At 32.7% G+C, this 27,433-nt stretch overlaps 1 protein-coding gene across 25 annotated transcripts in view; it reads left to right on the top strand.

Annotated features, from left to right (window-relative positions):
* Mbd5 (methyl-CpG binding domain protein 5) overlaps positions 1–27,433 on the top strand; it is a 394,577-nt gene that overhangs the window by 141,087 nt on the left and 226,057 nt on the right. For 2 of the 25 annotated variants that reach the window (XM_078017348.1, XM_078017345.1), the window contains exon 3: positions 23,125–23,153. The exons of the other annotated variants lie outside the window; for them this stretch is intronic. The gene's annotated coding sequence lies outside the window, so the exon portion shown is untranslated. The remainder of the gene's footprint in view (positions 1–23,124; positions 23,154–27,433) is intronic. 25 annotated transcript variants of the gene reach the window in all.

Consider the following 27,433-nt stretch of genomic DNA (forward strand, 5'->3'; position numbering starts at 1 on the left):
TGTATGAACACAGTGTCTTTATTTTATTTTTATGTGTTGCTAAGGATCCAACCAAGTGCCTCATGAATGCCAGGCTAGTGAGTGCTCTACCACTGATCCACAACCCCAGCCCCTTGTTTTCCTTTTAATGTATTTAATCAGTTCCTTTTAATACATTAAGAGTTTGTTCTTTACCTACTCCAGAAAATCCTGTTATGGTTTCATGTACTCATGGTACCTCTGAATACCAGACCCCTTTTCATTATTTCATGACTTCTCAAAGATCTTTCCTCACCTGGCATATCCTGTTACTCCATGTGTTCTGTCATGCCTTCTGTGACTGCTTATATGCTTTCATTACTATACATTTCAGACTACATTTTGATAACATTTCAAGTGTGATTCAAGGGGTACAAACCTCATAAAAGGTACTTTAAATAATTGTTTGCCAGATGGGGACAATGAAAGTCCAGAAAGTATGTGGCCTATAAATGGGACACTCCTGTTCAGCTCTAGGATTCTTGCTGAGTGGAAATGAGAGGCTGCAAAATCAAACCTTATTTTTTTTTCCCAAAGAAACCAGAAGTTCGGATTTAAAAACCTTAATATTTCAATAACAGTGTAAGATTTTGTCTTTGAAAAAATCCAATTTTGCCACTGTGTGAACCCGGTAAAACAGTTTATGGCCTCTGGTGCAGTTTCTTTTTTCTTTTGTTCTATTTTTCTTTATTCTTTTAGAGTACAAGTACTTCAAGTCTATTTTATTCCTCTTTAATTTATGGTTATCAGCTTAGTGATTTTGCTACTTTTCTGTGATGAATGTTATTGTCATAAATTATTTTATTTTAAAAAATAAGTCATATTACTTATTTCTAATTCATTTCCATAGTTATATATTATATTGTAAATTGGTTACTTGGAACAGCTATTTAATTGTTTTTTGAATTATAATGATTAGATAAGTGTAAATCAGATCCTTCTGATAAAAAAAAATGTAATGGACCTTTTTGCACAGAGAGGAAATATAGTTTATCACACTTCTCAGTTCATGACACACTGTTATTATTGGTCATGAAAATCATCTCAGATTCTCTTACTCCCATGTCCAGTAGTTTCCTCTGACCATAGGAAACCATTTTCATATGATATTCTAAAATAATATTAATTGTAGCATTCTTTTTTGTTTGTATTTTCATGTAACTATTATTGTATATTTTAGGATATCTTTTTAAATATTTCTTTTTTAATTTTAGTTGTCAATACCTTTATTTTTTTTTTAATGTGGTGCTAAGAATCGAACCTAGGGCCTCGCATGCGCTAGGTGAGCGCTCTACCACTGCACCACAACCCCAGCCCCTATTTTACAATATCTTTATATGAAAAATGTCAAATTAATAAAAAGAAAATAGAATAATAGTATGAAATGTCACGTGCCTATCTTTCAACTTCAACAGTTATCCTCTAGCATTTGAGTGTGTCTTGCCCATCTGTCCCCTTTTCCCTTCCCAATTTTTATACCTAAAATGTAAATATACATAAGTGGTATTGTTCCTTCTCTCAAATTGCATATTCATATACTTTATTCATTTTTTTCATTTGGGTCCCTGTATCTTGATTAATATGTTGTAGGTATTTGTTATATAAGCTAGATATTAATTTCCTGTTATTTTTAGATATGAAAAAAGTCTCCATGCTTCAACTTTTTAATTTTATGCATTATACTTTTAAATAGACACCCAGCTTTTGAATATTAAATTAATTGTACTGTATCTCAGTCTATTTTCTATTTTATTTAACATTATGTTTAAACATTTATTTATGTTTCTGTCTTTACATTGCTTGTAATGGTCGAATAGTATTTCATGGTTGATAGCTGTCCTGTTTTAACTGTCCATTTTCTCCATTGAATATCACCCAAGTTGTTTCCAATTCCCTGTTGTCACAAACAATACCATTGATGAACATGCTCATACTTATCCTATCATGGGACTTTGCAAAGATTTCTTTGGAATATATTTCCAGAAGCAGAATTGCTAGATGATGGGATATATGATTATGCGTAAATTGACAAAATCCTATCAGATGTTCCCTCAGAAAAATGGTTCAGTCCATACTCCCAGTAGCCTCTTCATTCCTGCAAACCATTAGCATTATCTAGCTCTCTTTTGTTTTCAGTCTAATATGTGTCATTTTATAACTCATTGTTTTAATTTGAGTTCTTTTATCACTGTTGAGTTTGAGACTCTGTTTATATATTTGTCTGCCTTTTAAGGCTTCTTCTGAAATTGCTTATTTATATTCTTTATTCATTTTTTCATCTGGGTTCCTATATCTTGATTATTATGTTGTGGGAATTTGCTATATAAGCTATATATTAATTTCCTATTAGTTGAGATATAAAACAAATGCATTTCCATCCTTAAACTTTTAAATTTTATGCATCATGCTCTTTAAATAGACACCTAGATTTCATATATTTAATTAAAATATTTTTATATCTATTGCTGTCATATAAATGCTAGTGAGTTTTTTGAAGTGGTTCTTAGTTCCAACAACATTGCTGAACCCTAGTAGTAGTAGTAGTAGTAATAGTAGTAGTAGTAGTAGTAGTAGCAGCAGCAGCAGTATAGTAATAATACCAGAGATTGAACCCAGGGGTGTTTAACCACTGAGCCACATACCCAGTCCTTTTTATATTTTAAGACAGAGTCTCTCTAAGTTGCATAGGGCCTCACTAGGTAGTTTAGGCTGGCTTTGAACTCGAAATCCTCCTGCCTCAGCCTGCCAGGTTGCTGAGATTACAGGTCTGTACCACCACACCCAGCTGAAATCTTATTCTTAATGGATTATTCTTTTTTCCAAGAGAAATTATTATATCACTTTGTAAATAATGACAGTTTTCCTTCCACCTTTCCCATCATAATACCCAATTTTTTTTCTTTTTTCTATTCTTTTGGTTAGTTTCTTTGGAACTATTTTGCAGTAGTAGTATAATTGAAGCATCTTCATCTCATGGTTTCTCAATTAATTATAATATTCAATGAAGGTTTTTATATGTAACTTTTACCTAATTAAGAAAGGTTCTTCTATGTCTAGTTTGTTAAACAGTCTTATTATAAATAGCTCTAGAATCTTATCAAATGTTTTATGATACATACATTCAAATAAAATAATTATATGATATTTATCTTATGATGCATTACTGTTGTGAGCTGTGGATAGAACTTCTAATGTTAAATCATTTATGCATTTTTAGTTTACATCATGATGTATTACTTAATCATGATGTAGTATTTTTATGCATTGTTGTGCTTTGTTACGAAATATTGAGAATTTTGAAATCTACATACTTAAGTGACATGCACGATAATTTTGTTTCTTGCACAATATAATAATTAAGATGACATTAACCTTATAAAATGAATTGGGCAGGTTTTGCTCTTTTTCTGTTCCTGGAGTAACTTTAAAAAGTAGGAATTTACAATTTATTTAATATGTCTTATAACTCAGAGATAAAACTATCTGGCATTTTTGTGAAATAGATGTCTTGACTACTATATTCATCTTTAGTGCTTATTGTTCTATTTACTTTTTTTTCTCAGCTTCTTCCACTCCCCTTTGAGTATTGATGGCAGCTGATGTTCTTTCTTCAGGAGAGTATAGCTCAGAACCAGTTCCCTTTGAGTGAAAAAATTACCTAGGTGATCTCAGTCCCCACATCCAACAAAATGATCACCACCTTATGGACTGACCAGGAATTTAGTGTCCTAATCCTGACTAAGGGGCTCTGCTTTACCCATTCTTGTTTGACTTAAATTCTTGGTGTCATATACCATAATTAATCTTGCACTACAATATTTTTCTGCATCTCTATAACAAGAAACAGGTTAATAATGCCCTAGATTTTCTTATATCTTTTACTGTTGTCTTGCTTTGAGTTAGAAGTAAAAGAAATATTTTTAAAAATAATAAGTTGGGCGTCATGTGCAAAGAAGTGTGTGTTCAGGAAAATATTAGCAATTATCTCACCTACTCTCCTTTAGAATGTGTGCCAAATTGCAGTTAACTAGAGGATTTACACTTCATATTCTGAGTTTGAATCTATAGCAACCATGTAACTTCAATACAAAAATTCAAGGTATTTCCATTTCAAAAAGAAAAAAAAAGCAGCATTATAAGCATGACATTCACAGACACTCTAATAAAAACAGAAGGAAACGAAGAGAGTCAATAAGCATAGTTATAATCTTATACATTTGAATGTGTTTCTGGCATCTTAAACATTTCAATTTTCTCATATTTTTTCATTACTTCTTTTTAATACTTTCTTATTAAATAACCTTGATATTTATATATCTTCCCAAAAAAGATTCTTGTACATCTAACATGACTTTGTCTCTTTTTACTTTCTCTTACCCCTCATATTGCTGTTATCTACTTTATATTTTTAACTGCTATGCTCATATTTTCTTCTCTTTTCATTTTGATAGCTATTGTAAAAGACTGCCAAGATATTTTATTGCGGCAGTCTGGCTGCCGCAAAATAGCGGGGGGGGGGGGGGGGGGGCGGGGGACGAGGAACTTATGTACATTGATACAGCAGGAGTGGGAGCCGTTTATTGTAAGACAGGAAGTGTATATATACATTCCACACACAACTCATCTTAATTAACATAAACTAGATACAGTAGTCAACCCATAAGGAATCTCCACACTTAGTGGCTTGCTGGAGTTACTTCACAAACCACTCCCTCTGGCAAAATGCCAGGCGCCATCTTGACTTGTTTACAGACCCTAACATTTTACCAGTATTACTTAATACTTTTTTTAAGTATCTTCTTTGTTTCTATTTGAGTGATTTCATCAAAAACTATGTTCTGAGACTTTGTATGCTCAAAATATATTATTATGTCCTCACATTTGAATAAATGCATAGCAATATGTAAAATTCAGGGTTTTAATATTTTTCCCCTGAACACTGAAAATCTATTCTCTCTTTGTCCTATTTATCCCCATTATTTCTTCAAATATGTTCTTCCTTATATTTTTATTTGTTTGAGTTTCTAGTTATTAAAATGTTAGCAAACCTATCCATTAGCCTTATTTTACATTTTTCTTTTTCTTCTCTTTAGTCCTGAAGATTTTCTTAAACTAGTCTTCAAATTTACTAATTTATTCCTCATTTTGATTCTACTTATCTAATCTGTATCCTTCAAGTGTGTTTTTCAGAACTAATATTTCTGTTTCCCTATTTGTCCTTCTGTTCTTACTACATTTTATTAATTTGTTCCTTTTTCTCTTTTAGTATGTTTATTAAGCTAATTTTAAAATCTTGGACCATCAGATCTGTCTGCTTCTCATAGAATTTGTAATTCCAATATGTTTTTATTCTTTGAAAATAGATGTGTTCCTTAAATGTTTTTATATTTCAACCTGTAAGGTTATTTCACCCTGGGGACATTGGCTACTCTGGCAGCTCATATAGTTCAACTGGTCATTGTTTTTCTTAGAGATGTAAGATACTAGGGAAAGACCAGCACCTAGACTGTGTCATTCTCAGTGAGCTCAACAAAATGATATCTCAGGTCTGTGGTCATCATCTCCCCAACCCAACCAGAGAGAAACAGCACCAAACTCTGGTGGTATAATTCATCAGCTATATGGCTTGGTAGGAAAAGGCAGAAAAAATGCTACCTAAACATAGTTACTCCCCACCTGTTTTTATACACTCCTTATAAGCATTCTGTTTACTCCAAGGGCAATTGTACAGTAGTCTTGGGTGGATACAGATGTGGAAAATGAAGTATTTATCTCAGGTCAGTAGGAATCAAAAGCAGTACTCCAATAGTTCATTTTCTCTTTGTCCTCCCACAGCCTTAGAAGGGCTGCTCCTTGCCCTAGAATCTCATTTTCAAAGGCCCAAATTACCAGTCTAACACCTTTATCATTTCCAAATAGTCTTCCCAACACCCTATATTCCCTAAGAATTTTCCATTTACTATTTTTTGTTTGTTTATTTAGTACCAAGGATTGAACCCAGGGGTATTTAACCACTAAGGCCCATTCCAAGCCCCTCTTTATTTTTTATTTTGAGACAAGTCTTGTTAAGTTGCTTAGGACCTCACTAAGTTTCTGAGGCTAGCTTTGAGCTTGTGATGTTCCTGATTCAGCCTCTTAAGTATTTCCTTTTCCTTATTAGTTGCCCTGTTCTCTTTATAGTTCCTTCTCCAGTTGGTATTTAGAAAGTGAACCACGAGTTGTACTAGTCCACTATCTTGGTATAATCTTTCTGGAGTAATCTCTAACAAAAATTGTAAATATGTATGTACCCTTTGACCTAGTGATCACATTTCTGGAAATTTTGTCCTAAATGTATTATCAAAAATTATTTAATCATGATGTTGGAAAACAAATGCCCAACACTGGGGGTCAATTAAATAAATTATATTAATATAAAAAACTATTCTGAGTAATATAATATTATATTTTTATAAAAATATTCCTATACACACATAGTCACCAAAATATAATACAGCTTATCTTACAGGATGAAATGATGGCTGAATATATTTTTGCTGTCCTTATTTGCATTTTATTTAATTTCTACAGTAACTGTGTATTGCTTTGTGCCCCAAATTAGTGGGCAAACAAATAGTTATATATATTTAAGAAAGCAGAAGTACTTGGAATGCAGTGATGTACAATTTCTAAGCATTTAGTGTATGTTTTTCTTCACCATTTGTACAATAGATTTTTTGCCGAAAGTTTGAAATCAAGGGAAATATTGAAAACATTGGTTTATATAATTTTCATTACCTTGTCAAAGTAAAGAAAATAGTTCAACTGGTCATCGTTTTTCTTAGAGATATAAGGTATAATGGATATCACAGTAAATCATACCATTATTTTCTGTTTCTGATTCCTTAAAAATGAAAAAAAAATGTATTTTCCATTATTCTTCTATTTTAATGTTTTTCCTTAAATATGTAAGATGTATTAGCTGTTTCATACTCTTTTCTAATTATATTATTGCTTTCATTTAATGCTCTTTTACTATTGACTGTCTCTTCTCTTGGTTTGGGGTCATATTTTGCTACTTTTTCACAGTCTTAAAATTATGGACTAGGTGAGTTTATAAGGTAATCTTTATATGTGGCTATTTCATATTTGCATATCTCTAGTCAAGTACTTTTCAAATTATAATTAGTTCTTTTCCTCCTTATGACCAACTATGACATCCTTAGGAAGAAAGTATTATATATGTTCTGTGGTTTGAATATAGTTTGCACCATAAAAATTCATCTTAAGGCTTGATCCCCAGTGTGACAGTGTTGGTAGGCCCATCAGTCTCTTCGTATGCCAGCCTCCCTTTCTACTTTTCTGCAGTATTGTGGTACAGCTAGGGGTCCCAGCACCATGCTGCTTTGAACTTTTTAGCCTTCAGAATCGTACATTTCTTTACCACAGGTATTGTGTTATATCAACAAAATGGACTTAGAGATATGTCTTCTTGATCATGTATCGTCCTTTAGGTAACACAGAGAATATTAGGACCAGCAGAATATACATAGAGCTGTCAGTTAGAACATTTTACTTTTAGTAAAATTCTATAGTGAAAGAAAGGATAAAGAATTAGTGAAAGGAAACAAAATGAGTCACAATCCTTTCATGGAATTTGTCAACAAGATGATAGATGCAGCAACATGGAGAAAAAATTTTACATGACCCTGAACATTACCAAAATCAAATTGGCCTCAAAAGAGAAACTAAAATAGCTGTAAAGAAAGAGTATTTAAGTTAAAATAAAGAGTATTCAAGTTAAAATAAAGAATTATGATTATTAAATAGCAGAATAGTAGTATAGTTTGAGGAAAGTCAGCTGCCATTTTTATTAAAATTTTTTACCACATTGAGAACATATACAGAAAGCCAGGTGGAAATACAACTAAATCAGACATTTGTAATATCCAGTATCTAGCCTAGTGAGGAAATCCAAGCCACATGAGAGGCCACAGTGACATCATGCACTTTGCATAGGGCATCTCATGACTGTGTTCCATGGAATATAACTTAGAAATCTTTCTACAAGTCATTGTTTTAATTGCCATGTATTCTATTAATAAACCATGTTTCCATTCATTCTTCTGTGCTTGAACATTTAGGTTGTGTACCACATTTTGCTCTTATATACGTTTTAGTATTTGCTTTCGTTAAATTATTTCCTTAGACTCTTTTCTTTGGAATATAATTACTGCACCATAGCATTTGAAATTTTTAATGACTATACTTTTTAAAAATTAAAAAATTTTACATTGTCAATACATATTGTGTTTGATTCTTCAAAGATTTCAGAGCTATTTCCTTTCTTCCTTTGTTTCTTTCTAAAGTATAAAAACTTACAAATTTCTACCTAGATTTAGTCTTTTTTAATTGCCTTCATGTGTATACACATGCACAAATGCACATTTACATTATTTTTTAAATATTTTATATGGTACCAAGTCATTTTTTAAACATTTTTTTTGTTTTATTTGTTGATGGAACTTTATTTTTATTTATTTATATGTGGTACTAAGAATCGAACCCAGTGCATCACACATGCTAGTCAAGCATTCCACATACTGACCTACAACTCCAGCCCCGCACATGTATATTATATCCCACATGTTTATGACCACAGCCCCCTGGGGTTTCATGGTCCTGGGACGGCTCTGCCACTGAATATTTAGATTTTGTTTTTTAGTGTCTCCATGTTTCAGCTTTCTCTATAAGATGGGAAAACAAGTATTCATCTGAGGTTTTGCAATGAGTAAATGAAATAAAGTTATAAATCATTTGGCTGGGTTTTATGTATTATTTTTTTAAATACTCAACTCTGAGTAAATCTAGGTTTTTCATATAAACTGTAATGGTTTCATTGTGTTTGTAATTTTTCATAAAATGTTAGATATAAAAGCTTTATTTTACTTTTCTCATTGTCATTTTCCTTTTTATATTTTGATTTTGTTATTTAAAATTTCAAATGTTTAATCTGGGACAATGGTGCACACCTGTAATCCCAGCTCTTCAGGAGGCTAAAACAGAAGGATCATGAGTTTGAGGGATACCTGGGAAACTTAGCTATTCTCTATCTCAAAGATAAAAAATTAAAAAGGCTGGGAATGTTTAGAGCTATGTATACTGACTGTTTGGAGAACCCTGACTGATACATTGTTTCATCATACTAGTTTTCTTAAGGAAAGGAAAGCATCATATCTTATTGTGACCTCTGCACATAATATAGTTCGTAGCATGTTGCTTTCTCTAAAGAATATTATAGAATAACTGGAAGATAATTTTATAATAATTATAATAAATTTATTATAATAATATAATAAATTATTATATATATTTTTCCCTGTTGTGAGTAGTGACACAGGGCTGCTTTATTGCTGATGTATATCTCCACCTCTTTTTATTTCTTATTTTGAGACAGGGTCTCACTAAATTGCTAAAAATGGCCTTAAACTTGCCTCAGCTTCCCTAGTCTCTGGGATTATAGGCATGCATTACTGCACCCATTAAAAAAAAAAGAAGAAGAAGAAGAAGAAGCTTTTGGGGGGGGGGCTTGGGGTGTGGCTCAAGCAGTAGCGCAGTAGCGCAGTAGCGCGCTCGCCTGGCATGCATGCAGCCCGGGTTCGATCCTCAGCACCACATACCAACAAAGATGTTGTGTCCACTGAGAACTAAAAAAAAAAGAAGCTTTTTTATCAATATAAATTCCATGAAATTCTTTATCATCCCTCCTTCTATAACATATTTTCTATGAGTGTCTTCTCTAAAGAAAAGCTGTCATATGTAATGTACAAAGTATGACTAAGTGGTGAAGTAATTTGACCTTTAAACAACCTGTATCATGTCATCTAAATGAATGTTACAGTCTGTAATCTTCTTAGGAAACTTGGTTTTTCTTATATTAGGATTCCCTTTTGTAGAATTGCATTCTGAGCATAAAATGCATTATTTGAACTATATTAATAGTTTCCTCAACTTTTGTAAACCTTTGCTCCCACAACACCTCTCAATAAGACCTATTCTGACCATTCTGTGTTATTTTATCTTATCAAAAAGAGTTTGAATTTTCAGAAGTTTTTGGATTGTTTTTTGTTTTTGTTTTTTTGAGATGAGTTTTTGCTGTAATCCTCAGACTAGCCTTAAACTCCAAGGCTCAAGGGATCCTCCTGCCTCAGTCTCCACATAGGCTGCAGCAACTGTTATACCCTGTTGCTGAACATTCATTTTTTTCTCTACATTTTTTATAGGTGCCTTGTAGTTGTACATATTGCTGAGATTTGTGGGTATATATTTGCAAATAATATAGCAATATAATTTGACCAATGTCTACTCCCCATCATCTCCTCCTCCCTCCTTATCTGTCACCCCTTCATCCCCTTCCTCTACTCAATCTCCCTTTGTTTTTTTAGTTTTCCAATATTTTTTAGTTGTTGATGGACCTTTATATTATTTATTTGTATGTGATGCTGAGAATTGAACCCAGTGATTGAACCCACACATTCTAGGCAAGCGTTCTTCCACTGAGCTACAACATCAGCCCTCCTTTGGTTTTTAAGAGATCCACCCCCACTCTATATATGCCATATTTTCTTTATCTGTTCATCCATTGATGGACATCTAGACTCAAGTCATCATTTGGCTATTGTGAATTATGCTGCTATAAACATGAATATGCATGTATTACCTTAGTAAAATGACTTTAATTCTCCAGGGTAAATACCGAGAAATTGTATAACTAGGCCATATGATTGTCCCATTCCTAGTCTTTTAAGGAACCTCTATACTGATTTCTATATTGGTTGTACTAATTTACAATCCCTCCAATAGTGTAAAAGTGTTCCTTTTTCTCTACATTCTCTCCAGCCTTTATTTTATTTTTATTATTGATGATTGCTATTCTGACTGTTGTGAGATGAAATTTCAATGTAATTTTGATTTGCATCTCCCTAATTGCTAATGATGTTGAACATTTTTTATGTAATTGTTGGCCAATTATTTCTTTTTTTGAGAAGTTTCTTTTTAACTTGTTTGCCTATTTATTAATTGGATCATTTGATTTTTTTATTCTAAAGTTTTTTTACCTCTGTATACATTCTAGATATTTATCCTCTGTAAAGAGAATAGCTAGCAAGATTTTTTCCACATTCTGTGGATTCTTTCTTCGCATTCATAATCGTTTCTTTTGCTATGCAAAAGCTTTTTGATTTGATGCAGTACCACTTGTCAACTCTTGACTTATATTTCCTCAACTATAGGGGTCGTATTAAGAAAGTTATTGTTTGTATCTAAAAGCTGGAGTGTTAAATCTACTTTTCTTCAAGGAATTGCATAGTTTCTGGTCTATTCTAAGGTTTTAATCCATTTTAAGTTGATTTTTGTGTAGCGTGAGAGATAAGGCTCTAGATTAATTATTTTACATTGGATTACCAGTTGTCCTAGCACAATTTGTTAAAAAGGCTGCCATCTTCGGTGAATGTTTTTGGCACCTTTGTCAATTGTCTATTCTGTATCATTAGTACATGTGTCAGTTTTTATGCCAGTACCATGTAGTTTTTGCTACCGTAGCTCTATAGTATAATTGGAAGTAAGGTATTGTGATGCCTCCAGCATTGCTTTAGTATTCTGGGTCTTTTATTCTTCCAAATGAATTTTATTACTCTTTTTATTCTAGTTCTATGGAGAATGTCATTGATATTTTGATGGGTATTGCACTGAATCTTTATATTGCTTTTTGTAGTATGGCAATTTTGACAATATTAATGCTCCCTATTCATGAACATTTGAGGTGTTTCCATCTTCTAGAAGGTCTTATTCAGTTCCTTTCTTCATGTTCAATAAGAACTATAGTTGTCACTGTAGAGGTCTTTTACCTCCTTGGTTAGATTCATTTCTAGGTATTTAAAAAAATTTCTTTTAGGATATTGATAATGGAATTATTTTTCTGACTTCTTTCTCAGCAAATTCATTGTTGGTATATAGAAAAGGTATTGATTTCTGTATGTTGATTTTGTAACCTGCTATTTTGCCAAATTTGTTTATTAGCTCTAGCAGTTCGTCTTTCCTGTTTTTATACTTTTATTTCCTTCTTTTGCCTAATTGTTTTAGGGAACTTTTAGCACCATATTAACTAGAAGTGGTAAAAATGGACATCCTTGTCTTGTCCCAGATTTTAAAGGAAATGCTTTCATTTCTTCTCCATTTACTATGAGGTTAGTTTTGGGTTTTCATATATAAGGTAGGTTCCCTATATCCCTGGTTGTTCAATGTTCTTATCATGAATGGTTGCTAAATTTTCTCTAAGGCCTTCTCTGTGTCTATTGACATTATTAAGTGATTTTTGTCCTTAATTTTGTTTATGTGATGAATTACATTTATTAATTTGCATTTATTTAACCATCCTTGCCTCTGGAATAAAACCAAGTTGATCATGATGTACAATCTTCTTAATCTGTTGTTGAACATGATTTGCTATTATTTTATTAAGTATTTTTTCATCTAAGTTCATCAGGGATATTGGTCTATAGTTTCCTTTCCTCTATGTGTCCTTATCTGGTTTTGGTATGAGTGTGATACAGGCTTCATAGAATGAATTTGGAAGTGTTCCATTCCTTTCTATTATGTGGAATAATTCGAGGATTATTGGCATTAGTTAAAAGATTAACTAATAGAATGCATCTGAGAAACTATCTAGTCCTATGTTTTTCTTTGTTGAAAGAGTTTTGACTAGTGCTTCTATCTCATTACAAATTGTTGGTTTGTTTAGGTTTTCTATGTACTATGTACTCTTAATTCAGTTTTGGCAGATTGTATTGGTTTAGAAATGTTTCCATTTGTTCCAGGTTTTCCAGTTTATTGGAGTATAAATTCTCAAAATAGTCCCTTATGATCTGCTGGATTTCTGAGATGGCTGTGGTGATTTCTCCTTTTTCATCTCTAATTTTATTAATTTAGGTTTTCCGCCTTTTTCTTTGGTTAGTTTAATCAATCCTTTGTATGGTTTTTTTATACTCAAGTTCATAGATTTCAGCTCTGAGCTTAAATATGTCCTTCCTTATACTGTTTTTGGAATTGGTTTGTTCTTCTTTTTCAAGAGAGTTGAGATGCATCATTACATTATTTGTTTGGGCTGATCAATCTATTTTAAAATGCAACTCCTCCCTTATCTTTCATTTTCCCCCCATAACTTAAATTTTTTATGCATTATGCCTTCTACTATTTATTGACGGCCCATGCAAAACACAAAATAATACCAAGACACTGAAACAGGATTTTTTAGACACTTTCTCAAAAAGTTTTAGATTTCAAAATCTCAGTTTTTATAAAAATGTATCATTTCAAGTGAATATTAATCAAACTAAAGTTGTTTTCAAACAAAAATGTGATCTAACTTTACTAGAGCAGAAATGACATATACATATACTGGTGAGTTCTAAAAATACTTACTATCATATAATTAGGGAAAACTATAAAGTTTCTAAAGAAGGTCTTCTATCTAAACAAAAGTATATTTGTTTTTTTTTTTAAAGAGAGAGTGAGAGAGGAGAGAGAGAGATAGAGAGAGAATTTTTTAATATTTATTTTTTAGTTCTCGGCAGACACAACATCTTTGTTGGTATGTGGTGCTGAGGATCGAACCCGGGCCGCACGCATGCTAAGCGAGCGTGCTATCGCTTGAGCCACATCCCCAGCCCCACAAAAGTATATTTGTGTACCAGCTATTGGCAAAAGATTGTTCTAGGAGCTGGCAGAAACAATAAAGTCCTCATAGAGTTACTACTTTAATGGGAAAGATAAAACAACATACAAATAATTACAGAATGTAATTTCAAAAAGTGACATGTTCTAAGTAGAAAAATAAAGTATAGTAAGTAAATAGAGGGTGATAGAAAAGTAAGAATTCTATTTTAGATAAGGTGGTTAGGGAAGACGTTCCTAAGGAAATAATATTTAAGGAGAAATCTCTTGAATGATGAAAAATGATAAGTCATGTCTGAAAGAAGAGTGGCAAGAAAATGAAGCAGCAGTTGAAAATCCTCTTGGGTCAGGAAAAGCTAATTGACATAGCTTAGAAATCTAGTATGCTGGTGTAGAGAAAGCAAGGGAAAGAATGGTCTGAGATGAAATTGCAGAGATTGGAAGGGTCAGATATATAAGGATCCTATAGATCATATTAAGGAATTTAAATTTTAAATTTAATTTTAACTGTGAAGAGAAGTCATTGATGTGTTTTATTCATGAGACTGATGTGATTTGAAAAATTTTAAAACATCTTTGGCACACTTAATTTGATTTTTTAAAATGACTAAACCATACGATAATTTGTTTTAAAAACAACTCTTTAAAAGCTGTTAAGGTTTGGATGTGAGGTGACATTCAAAAGTTCATGTGTGAGATAAAGCAGGAAGGTTCAGAAATGATTGGGTTGTGAGAGTCTTAGCCCAATCTGTAAATGAATCTCCTGATAGGGATTTACAGAGTGGTAACTGAAATAGTGGGGTGTGGCTGGAGGAGGTGGGAATTGGGTATGTGGTTTGGGAGTTTATATTTTGTATCTGGAAAGTGAATTCTCCCCAGGACTCCCACTTTCTGATCATCTTGTGAGCTGCTTCCTTCAACCACACTCTTCTGCTGTAATGTTCTAGAATCCTTACCTTGAACCTCAAGGAATGGAGCCAGCCTTCCATGGACTAAGACCCCTGAAACTGTGAGCCCTCAAACTTTTCCTCCTCTACAATTATTCTGGTCAGTGGAGAAAAAGCTGATTAAAACAAAAACCATAAAATAATAGATTGTTAATTTTTAAAAAATTTTTAGTTGTAGTCGGACACAATACCTTTATTTATTTATTTTTATGTGGTGCTGCTGATGAACCCAGAGATCGATTGTGCTAGGCGAGCGCTCTACTGCTGAGCCACAACCCCAACCCCTAGATTGATAATTTTTTACTATAACAAATTTTTGGTAATTGAAAAATCCACAAATATAATTGAGACACTTCAAAACCAAAGAGTTAATATTTAGCAGATATGATAAGGACAATGCTGACTTACTTAAAATACAAAGAATATTAACAATTCAATATAGAAAAGATAACCCATTTGTATAAAAGAGCTGAATATGCATTTCATCAAATAAAAAAAGCAAATGGCTACCCAACATGAAAATATTCTGTTTTCCAACTCTTCTAATATGGTAGCTTTTTTTTTCCCCCCTTGATTTTTGGGGATTGAACCCAGAACCCCCTAGGCTAATGACACACTTCACCCCCATTTTGTGACATTTTTCTTTTTTTCTTTTAAAGTTGTCAATGGACCTTTATTTATTTATATCCAGTGCTAAGAAGTGAACCCAGTGCCTCACACATGCTAAGCAAGTGCTCTCTCACTGAGCTACAACCCCAGTCCCTGGTGACATTTTTCTAGTGATTAATTGTTGTCTATATATTTTCTTATTTCCCTCCTCTTTTCCTACAATATCTTCACTATCACCACTGTGCTTGTTTTTATTATTATTACTTATGATGGAATGGAATAGCTTTACCAGGCTAGCTATTTTCAAAAGGTGTGTGTGTGTTTGGTGGGAAGGAGGGTCCAGAGAATTTATTCTAGTTTTACTAGTCTTCACCAGGAGGTAATTTCTGCTGCCACAGACACAGTACACTTCTTACAAAAATGGCTTGTCTATACATTCTTTGTGTGGCCCTCTCTTTTCCATTACCCTAAACCTGAGTCTAGCAGGATTCTGTTGACAACTCTGCTGGCCTCTGTTGTGATTGTAAACAATGCCTATAGCAGTTTAAGGTTTGTTAAGTATCTTCATGACATACATTGTTTCCATCAATTCTTGGGATCTGTATTGCAAGGTTCTTTCACTAATAACATTTACCAAAAACTGCTTGTGGTCACTTACTCACATGTGGCTCCTGCTGGAGCTGCAACTAAGACCTGGTTTTACCTATTTTGAGTGTGAGGATTAAACTTGAATCTTAATTTTGCTGAAAATATAGAAGGAGGAAGAGAGAGATACTGGGAGTAGGAGTTGGAGAAGAGAAAAATAAATGAAAGAATTACCTCTATGATAAAAATTCACCAGCCAGAAGGCAAGAACTCTGGAAAAGACATTGAGAAATAAAAGGAAAATATATGTTATGAGCTAGCCAAACTTAGAAGAATTTATTTCGAAGATGAAACTGGAATGAGCACAAGAGAGACTCAACATTGTAGAGAGCACCTGAAAGAATATAAAGGATTAAAATCAGAAGAATGATTTATTTAAAGATAAAATTCATGGGTGGGCTTATGGCTCAGTAGTAGAGCACTTACCTGGCACATATGAGGCAGTGGGTTCGATTTTTAGCACCACATAAAAATAAATAAATAAAAGTGAAGGTATTGTGTCCATCTATAACTAAAAATATTTTTTAATATTAAAAAATAAAGATAAAATTCAGCAACACTTTGATAAAATAAGAAACAATTTAAACCATTGGCAGGGAAAATTGCCCTAGAATTGTTGATACCAAGACACATTTTCATCACATTAGTGAACTTTCTTTAAACATGAAGAAAAAGCTGATAAAGCCAAAAAACAGGAGGCTTATTTCTCATTTATCCATAACAATGTTTAGTGCCCATTGGCAGTGGAATAACACCTACAAAATTTTATAGAAAGGAAAATATTTTATATTTTAAATTCCATAAAAATTGTATTTTTTAAATATAAAAACTACAGACAGTGTTTAACTCAGGGAGTATTGTTAAAAAAAAAAAATCCTAGATGAACCACTGTAAGTCAGATGGAAATAACCAGAAAATTTACCATAGAAGGACTGGCATTGAAAGTATTAACTGTAAAGTAAATACTAAAATGTGAATTCAAGCTAAAAAGCATAATAGAACACTATATTCCCTAAAAATTGAAAAAAAGATACTACCTCAGTATTCTCCCTTTCGCTGTTTACATAGTTTAAATTTTAAATATTTCAATTTTAATATTTAAAAGTCAAAAAATGTCAACTAAAGCTGACAAATAATAAACGATAAACATGAATACTTAATTTTTAAATTACAGCATCAAACTGATTATGTCAACATATGAGTAGCCCATAAAGCCGATAATGCTACCTAACCATTTTATTACACACACACACACACACACACACACACACACACACACACACACACATATCCCACACACATAGAGTATTGTTTTAAGATTTTTAATTTTATGTATCATTAGTGCAATGGTCTAAGTATTTGCGCCCACCCAAAATTTTTATGTTGAAATTTAATCCCCAGTGCAATAGTATTAAGAGGTGGGGCCATAAATAAGTATGTAGATTATGAGGGCAAAGCCCTCATGATAAGATTAGTGTCCTTATAAAACAGGCCTAAAGCATTTTCAGGTAAATGGATGGCATTGGAGAAGATAATGCTAAGTGAAGTTAGCCAATCCCAAAAAAACAAATGCCAATCTTTTCTCTAATATAAGGGGGGTGACTCATAGTGGGGTAGGGAGGGAGACAATGGGAGGATTAGATTAATTCTAGATAGAGAAGAGGGGTGGGAGGGAAAGGGAGGGGGCAGGGGATTAGCAAGGATGGTGGAATGTGATGGTCATCATTATACAAAGTACATGTATGAAGACTTGAATTGGGTGTCAACATACCTTATATACAAACAGAGATAAACAGGCCCAAGGGAACTTGTTCACCCTTTCTTCCAAGTGAGTACACATACAAAGCACTATTTGAGGAACAGGATCTCACTAGTCATTTAATCTGGTAGTGCCTTGATCTTGGACTTCCTACCCTGGAGAATTGTGAACAATAAATTTCTGTTGTTTATTAATTATATAGCCTAAGGTATTATATTAAAGCACCTCAAACAGACTAAGATACTAACACAAATAAGTAATAAAAACTGTCACCTAACAGAAGGAAGGCATTAGTTTTTCATTTCTAACTAAAATTTCAATGTAGACTTTAAGAACACATACTATTTATTCACAGTATATTATATATTAGATATTAGCTTCAATTTTATTTCAAAAAGAGAAGAAAAACTATAATACTACTTGTATCAAGCTGTATTAGCCAAATTTCTACTTCTAAACAAGGCCAACAGACTGATTTTCATACAAATAATTGCTACTGTCACATTGATTTTACGTATGTTTGCCCTACCCCTTTTCTATTTCCAGTGTTAAGAATGTACCGTTTATGAAAGATTTCTGAATTCTTTTTTTCTAATACTCAAACATACTATATTATTTTACATAGGCTGTTGAAGGCACAGTACTTGTTCTCACACAAACACACACAAATAGCCAAATCAGTGTAGAGCTAAAAGAACAAAATAGACATTACATTACCTGACTTCAAAATACAGTACAAAGCTGTAGTAATCAAACCAACATTAGGGAGGGAGCAAAGACACATAGACCAATGGAATAGAATGGATCTACAGCTATCTGATATTTGAGAATATTGCAATATCCAAACTAAGAACAATAAAACTAGACCCCTGTGTCTTGCCATATACAAAATCAACTCAAAATGGATTGAAGGTTCAAATTTAAAACAAACTATGAAACTACCACAAGAAATCATAGGGGAAATGATTCTGGACATTGAAATGGGCATAAATTCTATGATGAAACCCCAAAAGGACAGAAAAGCAAAAAAAATTTATGTATGGGATTATATCAAACTAAAATATTTCTACACAGAAAAGGAAATAACAAAGGGACCACATACTTAATGGGAGAAGATATTCACAAACTATACATTTAAGAAGTGGTTAATGCCCAGAATACTTAAGAAGCTCAATAGCTCAACACAGAAAATAAACAATAAGTTTAGGCAGTAAACCTAAGTAAACATTTCTCAAAAGAAGAAATATGAACAGGCATATTAAAGTTGCTTAACATCACTAATCATGTGGAAAATGCAAATCAAAATTATAATGAGAGATCATCTCATTTCAATTAGAATGGCTATTGTCAAGGAAACAAAGGGGGGAAAAAGGAATCCTTGTGTACCATTAGTGGGAATGTAAATTAATAAAGTCATTATGGAGGGAAGTGTAGTGGCTCCTCAAAACATTAAAAACAGAACTGACGGGGCTGGGGATGTGGCTCAAGCGGTAGCGCGCTCTCCTGGCATGCATGCAGCCCGGGTTCAATCCTCAGCACCACATACAAACAAAGATGTTGTGTCCACCGAAAACTAAAAAATAAATATTGAAAAAAAAATTCTCCTCCCCCCCCCTCTCTCATTAAAAACACACACACACACACACACACACAGAACTAACATGTGATCCTTCAATCCTACTACTGGATACAAATCCAGAAAAAAAATTGAAATCAGTGTGTCACAGAGACATCTGCACTCCAGTGTTTACTGTCACCATAGTTCAGAAATGTACACAACATAATGGTGCATTAATTGATGAATGTATGAAGAAAGATATATGCCAATTAATAAATACTATTCAGCCATTAAAATGGATGAAGTTCTGTCATTCATGACAATGTGAATGGAACTGGAGGACATTAAATGAACTAATCCAGATATGGAAAGAAAAGTACATAATCTCTTTCATAGAGAATCTCAAAAAAATTGGTCTGAGAAGTTGAGAGTAGAATGATAGTTTCCAGAGGCTAGGGAGAATGGAGGTGAGGGAAGAATGGGGAATGGTTGCTTAATGGGTAGTAAGTTACACTTAGAAGACACCAGGTTATGGTGTTCTATTACATAGTAGAATGATTACACATAATGGTAATTACTACATATTTTTAAAATGCTACAAAAAGGGATTTTGAATGTTTTTACCTCAAGTAAATGGCAAATGTTTGAGATGAATAGGCTTAACCTGATTTGAACACCACAAAGTATATGGATGTATTGAATCATTACATGGTACCCCAAAGTATGTATAATTTTTATGTGTCAATTAAAAAATAGAAAAAGGATAGTTTTTTTAATTTGTTCTTTTTAGTTATACATGACAATCCAATGTATTTTGGCAAATTATACATACATAGAGTATAACTTATTCTATTTAGGATCATCCTATTCTTGTGGTTATACATGATGTGGAGTTACCCTGGTTGTGTATTCAAATACAGGCTAGGAGAGTTATGTCCAATTAATTCTATTGTCCTTTCTATTCCCCTCCCTGCTCCCTTCCCTTTGTTTCCATTTGTCTAATCCAGTGGATTTCTAGTTTTACTCTCCCCATCCTCCCTTTTTTTTTGGATTAGCATCGGCATATCAGAGAGAACATTTGGCTTTTGGTTTTGGGGGATTGACTTCTTTTACAAAGCATGATAATCTCCAGCTCCATCCATTTACCGGCAAATGCCATTATTTCATTCTCCTTTATGGCTGAGTAATATTTCATTGTGTATATATGCCACATTTTCTTTATCCACTCATCTGTTGAAGAACACCTAGGTTGTTTCCATAGCTTGGCTATTCTGAGTTGAGCTGCTATAAAGATTGATGTGACTGCATCACTGTAGTATGCTGTTTTTAAGACATTTGGGTATAGACCAAGGAGTGGGATAACTGAATCAAATGGTGGTTCCATTCCAAGTTTTGTGAGGAATCTCTATACTGCTTTCCATAGTGGTTGCACCAATTTCCAGTCCCACCAACAACGTATAAGAGTATCTTTCTCCCCACATCCTTACCAACATTTATTGTTACTTATATTCTTGATAATTGCCCTTTGAACTGAAGTGAGATGGAATCTCAGGGTAGTTTAAATTTGCGTTTCTCTGATTGCTAGAGATGTTGAACATTTTTTCATGTATTTGTTGACCATTCATATTTCTTCTTCTGTGAAGTGTCTGTTGAGTTCCTTTCCCATTTATTCATTGGGTTATTTGGGGATTTTTGTTTGTTTGTTTTGATGTTGTTTGCTCTATCTGAGGTGCTGGTGGCAAAGATTTTCTCCCGTGCTGTAGAATCTCTCTTCATGTACTTGATTCTTTCATTTCTTTGAAGCTTTTCAGTTTGATACCATCTCATTAATTGATTCTTGATTTTACTTCTTGCACTTTAGAAATCTTATTTAGAAAGGTGGTTCCTAAGCTGACATGATGGAGAGTTGGGCCTACTTTTTCTTCTAATAAGTGCGGGTCTCTGGTCTAATGGCTAAGTCCTTGATCCACTTTGGAGTTTTGTGCAGGGTGAGATATAAGGGTTCAATTTCACTTTGCTACATATGGATTTCCAGTTTTCCCAGCACCATTTGTTGAAGAGGCTATCTTTTCTCCAATGTGTGTCTTTGGTGCATTTGTCTAGTATGGGATAATTCTATTTATGTGGGTGTGTCTTTGTTTTGGTGCCAATACCAGGCTGTTTTTGTTGCTATAGCTCTGTAGTATAGTTTAAGGTCTGGTTTGTCATGCCTCCTGCTTCACTTTATTCACTAAAGATTGCTTTGTCTATTTTTAGCCTTTTCTTAAAAAAAAAAGATGTTTTCGAAAGTGTTTATCAAGCTCACATTTTGTTAAATTACCTGAACCAATTATATTTTGTACTTCATATTAAAAGACTTTTTGATATTACTTTTCTGATCTTAAAATCCAAAACAACAATAACAGAATTCAAAAAATTACTGGTTTTCTTTTGCTACTTATTAAGGTAAATATTGGAAACTGCTTAAATATAGCTCATTCTCATATACTGGAATCCAGTAAACATATTATTATTTTACATTTATAAACCAAATTTTACCTATTTGTTTTATGTATATTGTTCAATGTGAAGAAAACACAAATTATTTTTTTGAAATCTCAGATATCTACATCATTGGAAATATGATATGAATTTTTATCCTGTTACAATTTATATTCAGTAAATACTAAAATGTCTTGGTTCTTGCCACATGTACATTGGTTTTTTCTACTAAACTTCTTTCAGTTACATGTATTTCTTATATCTTTTTTATATGTTTATATAAGAGAAGATTATGCAGTTATAAGTTCAGTATAAATTTCCCTAAACTATTGAAGTAAACTTGTTATTACCCCTTACTGACTGCCTCTGCTCTGCCAGTAGAGGGGATCATTCAACACATACCTGAACCAGTCAACTTATGAATTCTAGTGAGAATATTTTCCATTACAGCCTTCTAGAACATTAATCTGGGACTTAAATGGATGAGCATAGATTTTGGTGAACTTTAATGCCCCTTTCTGCCTTGTTTCTTTATTCCTCTATAATTCATATTTTTAAATGTTTTGTAAAACGATTGGTTAATTTTTAAAAATAAAATTTAAATATCCTTATTTTATTTGTTTTTATGTGGTGCTCAGGATCAAACCCAGTACCTCACACATGTAAAATGAGCACTCTACCTCTGAACTACAACCCCAGGCCCTATAATTCTTCTTTTACATATTAAACCGTTCAAAATCAGACAGATTCTAATTTCTTATTCTTTCCTTCTTCTGGTTGGATCTTCAATTTTAACTTTCCAGTTTTCAAAAACCCTTGCTCACATTGATCCTATTATAGTGGCATTAGATTAATTTACATGTTTCCTAACCTGATTTTTAATAAAAAGAATTTGGACTTTGGACTCAAGAATATTGCAAGACCATACTGCCAAGATTATTTGCAGCATTTAATTGAGATTTTTAATTTTTGTTTTATTTTCAGAATAAGGATATACTTACTACTCTTTAGACTAGCCTTACTCTGTTATATGATTGTTTTTCTTGTGTTTCTTTACTTATCCATATTAATTACATGTTTTCATTGTTTAGATATATTTTTCATGTTTATTTGTATTGTTTACTTATATTATATTTAAATATAAAGTGTCTGAAGAATTCTGTTATTTTCGTTTTAGTGAAACTTATGAGATCAATGTGGTTATTCAAAGTCTCAGACAAGTATTTTCCTACTATGATTCATCTTGGTAGCTTTTTAAAAATACTTTGAATTTGAAGGTTTTCTGATTAAAAAAAAGTACATCTATTTTTTTAAAAAAATTAATGACAACTTTTTGTTAGTTAATTCATATGCCTTAAAATTTACAATTTTAACATGTACAATTTATTGCTTTTTAGGATAATGAATGAACAAGTGGCATGAATGGGTAACTCTCTCTTTTTTCTCTTTTTTAGTATATTTCTCAACATTTCTTAAGATGTAAATCCTAAGATTTTTAAAAAAATATTATTTATTGAGTAAATGTTGGAAATTATATCATTAAAAATTATAGCGTTTCTGTAGACTAATATTTACTATACACAATAAAGACATTTAAACTTTTGTCACCTTTAGTAAGTGGCCTTCTTTTTAAATTATGAAGAAAGAGTATGACTTGCTAACAAAAAATAGGAAAGTAGGATTTTTAAATAATATTTGAGGGCTCAGGATATAGCTCCATGATACAATATGTGCTTAGTACGTATGAGGCTCTGAGTTCAATCCCCAGCACCAATACATAAATAATTTTCATAATCATTACTATTATTTATTATATTGGTATTATTTATAATTTTATAATATATAATACTTTTAATTGTTACTATTATTAAAATTATTGTTATTTGTTTTTATTATTTTTACTTTGTTATTGTTATTTGTTCTAATTAGTTATACATGATAGCAGACATTTCAATTCATGATATACAAATGGAGCACAACTTTTCATTTCTCTGGTTGTACACGATGTAGTTGCACCACATGCGCAGTACATCTAATTCCACCATCATTCCTTCCCCCATGCCTCTGCCCTTTTCCCCCTTCTTCTTCGCCCAATCAAATTCTTCCATTGTCCCCATGCCTCCACCCCCAATATGGGTCAGCATCTGCTTATCAGAGAGAACATTTGGCCTTTGGTTTGGGGGGATTGGCTCACTTCACTTAGCAGGACATTCTCCAGCTCCATCCGTTTTACTTGCAAATAACATAATTTTATTCTCTTTTAATGCTGAGTAATGTTCAATTGTGTATATGTATCACAGTTTCTTTATCCATTTGTCTACTAAAGGGCATCTAGGTTGTTTTCATAGTTTAGCTATTGTGAATTGAGCTGCCATGAGCATTGATGTGGCTGTATCACTATAGTATGCTGATTTTAATAAAAAGTAAACAGTATTTGGCTTTGAGGAAAAATGAGTAGTTAAATGAATATTTAAATGAACATTGAAAAGCACATCTAAGTTACAAATAAAAATCCAGTACAAATCAGCTTTTTTCATGTGATCTTTTTGAGTTCTTTATTTTATGCTTTCTAAATCAACTGGTTTCAATTTTGAAATAAGAAAATTTTAGATATAATCATCATATTCTTTTCAGTTCACACTTTAAAAATATTTAATACTTCTAGAATTAGGTAAGTGCATTTATACTTCTATAAATGTGGTGATAGTCATTTTGAGGTAAATTTAGAGATTTTTTAATAGACTTCATTATTGTATGTCACCAACAGTTTTATGATGTGTATTCTAAGTAGCAACTTATTTGACAGTAAATTTTAAAATGTAGAACTGAAAGTTAATAACAACAATAAAAATACCATGGCATCTAAGAGGACTTTCAAATGATCTGAGTAGCTAAGATATAAGCATGTTTCTCATGCCCCAAGGAGAGTTATTCACTCATATGCCTTATTCCTTCCAAACCATTCCATTTTCGGTGGAAGAGATATTTATATAACCAGGTAGTTACTGATTTTTGTAAAGTATAAATATATGCAGATGTCATTATTAATTTCAACATGTGCTATTTGACCTTCTAGATCAGAGATCTGCAATCTTTTTTCTATGAAAGGCCAAATATTAGATATGTAGGCTTTTAGGGCCAGAGGTCTCTGTGTAGCTACTCAACTCTGCTGTTGTGGTGTAAAAGCAGCCACAGGCAATACATAAACAAATAAGTGTGACTGTGTTCCAGCTTTATTTATGGATACTGAAATTTGAATTTCATATACTCTTTTAGGTGTCATGAAATATTTTTCTTCTTCTGACATTTTTTGAGCCATTTAAAGATGTAAAATCCATTCTTGGCTCAAAAGTATACAAAAACAGGTGGCAGACTGGATTTAATTCTGTAGGCTGAAGTTTGCCAACTTTTTGCTCTAGGTGGTTAAATCCACTGGTTGGAAAAATATGTTTTAGCAATACGTCTTAAATTCTTCCACTACCACGTGTGACATACCATCCCAAAGTTCTTACCCATCTTAGCTTATGCCTGATAACAAAGGATGTTCAATTTGTAGCTTCTGTGTGACTCTAGTAAAAAAAAAATAACAATAATTTTAATAATAACTCACAAGTAGTTCACAGAAGTAAATAAAATTTCAGCGCTGCCTACTGTGAAGCTACTTGTCTCTGGTTGGGATGATGTGGCATGATACCACAGAAGTAAAACTGGGAAATGTGGAGACTGAGCTGTAGCCCTGGTTCTATCATTATCCAGTCAAAGTGGTCATGTTTCTCAAACTTCCAAACACCAATGCTTCACCTATTGCTGGTGAAGGAGTATTAGGAAGTTATATGGTTATTAAAATAGTAAATATGAAATTACTTCTTTATTGTCATTGTGGTGATCATTGCACTTTATTATTATGTGTTATGTATCACTCTTGAAGACTAGATATAAATTGCACATAAATTTTCTCTATTTTTCTTGCTTCGATACCCTCAGATTTTGAGCAACTCTTCTCACTGTGGATTATACCCAGTATATTACTAATAAAACTATGAAATTGCTAAATTACATTGTATATATTTTTTCTTATCACTGCTCTATGAAGGCAGTGACTTTGTTTTGTCCCTGCTATTTCCCCATGTCCCAAAGCACTGTCTGGAATATGTTTGGGTCTCTTAAATCGTTTCTGAGTAAATGAGTGGTACAAATAATCTCATATGTTCCCTTACTTTGCATTATCAAATGGAGTATATAAAGCTCATTATAAATAAAATGACTTAAATTCATAAAGCAAATACATAGGACTTCAAAGGAAATCTATTTTATCTAACTTTATTGAAATATAGTTCTACCCACAAATCCTTTAAAGGTCCATGGACACTTTTTTTTAAATAAAGACAATATAGGCAAGGGACACAGATAATTATAATTTGCAAAATTGTTTTGATAGGCTGTATAATAAATGCAAGCTTTGTTTGATCTCTTAAAATACTCCTTCCTCTGTATTTTTAAATAATATAAAAACAATGCATTTCCCCCCTACTTTGGTAAAATTTCTTGTGTTTACAAGAAAAACAGATTTTAGTATACAAAAAGAGTAGTTTCTGGGAAGAGACTGGAGATCTTACGTAATTCATAGGTGAGAATAAGAAGAACAAAAGCTACTCTGAGAACATTAGCTTTCTTCAGAGTAGAGCCTTAGATGGGAGTTTCCATCGTGCATACAAGTTTTAAAATACTAGGAGAAACCTGGCTAATGCAGCATGGATCACAGATGAATACCTGTATTGGTTAGCCAGAGCCAAGAGTAGAATCATGTAGTAGAGCTGTTAGCACTTTGGGCCACTGTTTGGTATTAGGGTGAGCTGGAATGACCCTAAGAGATGTCTATTATATAGATATATTAATATGACTGCAGAAAATGGTGTTTATTTTATACTTATTAACTTCTCAAGATAAAAAAAACTGGAAGATAACTTGGTTCATTAATAATTACATCAACTATAATTATAATTTTAAATATCTACCAGACTACCAACTGGCATCTTGTTAATTAGTTTAATATAATATAATGTAGCCAGTATAATTTAGTAGCAATATTGATAAGTGTTAAAGAGAACAAGTTCTTGAGCTGGACTGGTATAGCTCATTTCCCATTTCTACCATTTAATTATTTGTGGAAGTGTATTCAAATTACTCAATCTCTTTTTTTTTTTTAAAGAGAGAGTGAGAGAGGAAGAGAGAGAGAGAGAATTTTTTTAATATTTATTTTTTAGTTCTCGGCAGACACAACATCTTTGTTGGTATGTGGTGCTGAGGATCGAACCCCGGCCGCACGCATGCCAGGCGAGCGCACTACCGCTTGAGTCACATCCCCAGCCCTCAAATTACTCAATCTCTATCACTCATTTTTATTAACTATAAAAAGGAAAGGAACTGCTACAAAACAACAAGCCAAAATATCACTGGCATGCCATAATAAGCATTTAATCCTTGCTCAGGCATTTGTCTATAAGATGGAGTAGGTCTGATCCAGACTGGTCTCAGCTGAACTTGGTTTCGCATTGAATATGGGTCTAGATATGTACTACATTTCTCTCATCTTCCTTAGACCAGCATATACTTGAGACATTTTTTTATCAAAATGAAAAGGCAGGGTTACAAGGGAATGGGCTCAATGCTCAAGTATATTTCAGGATTCTTCTTTTGTGATATCTG

Source organism: Ictidomys tridecemlineatus, chromosome 7 (assembly GCF_052094955.1).
Source record: "Ictidomys tridecemlineatus isolate mIctTri1 chromosome 7, mIctTri1.hap1, whole genome shotgun sequence".
NCBI classification, from domain to species: domain Eukaryota; kingdom Metazoa; phylum Chordata; class Mammalia; order Rodentia; family Sciuridae; genus Ictidomys; species Ictidomys tridecemlineatus.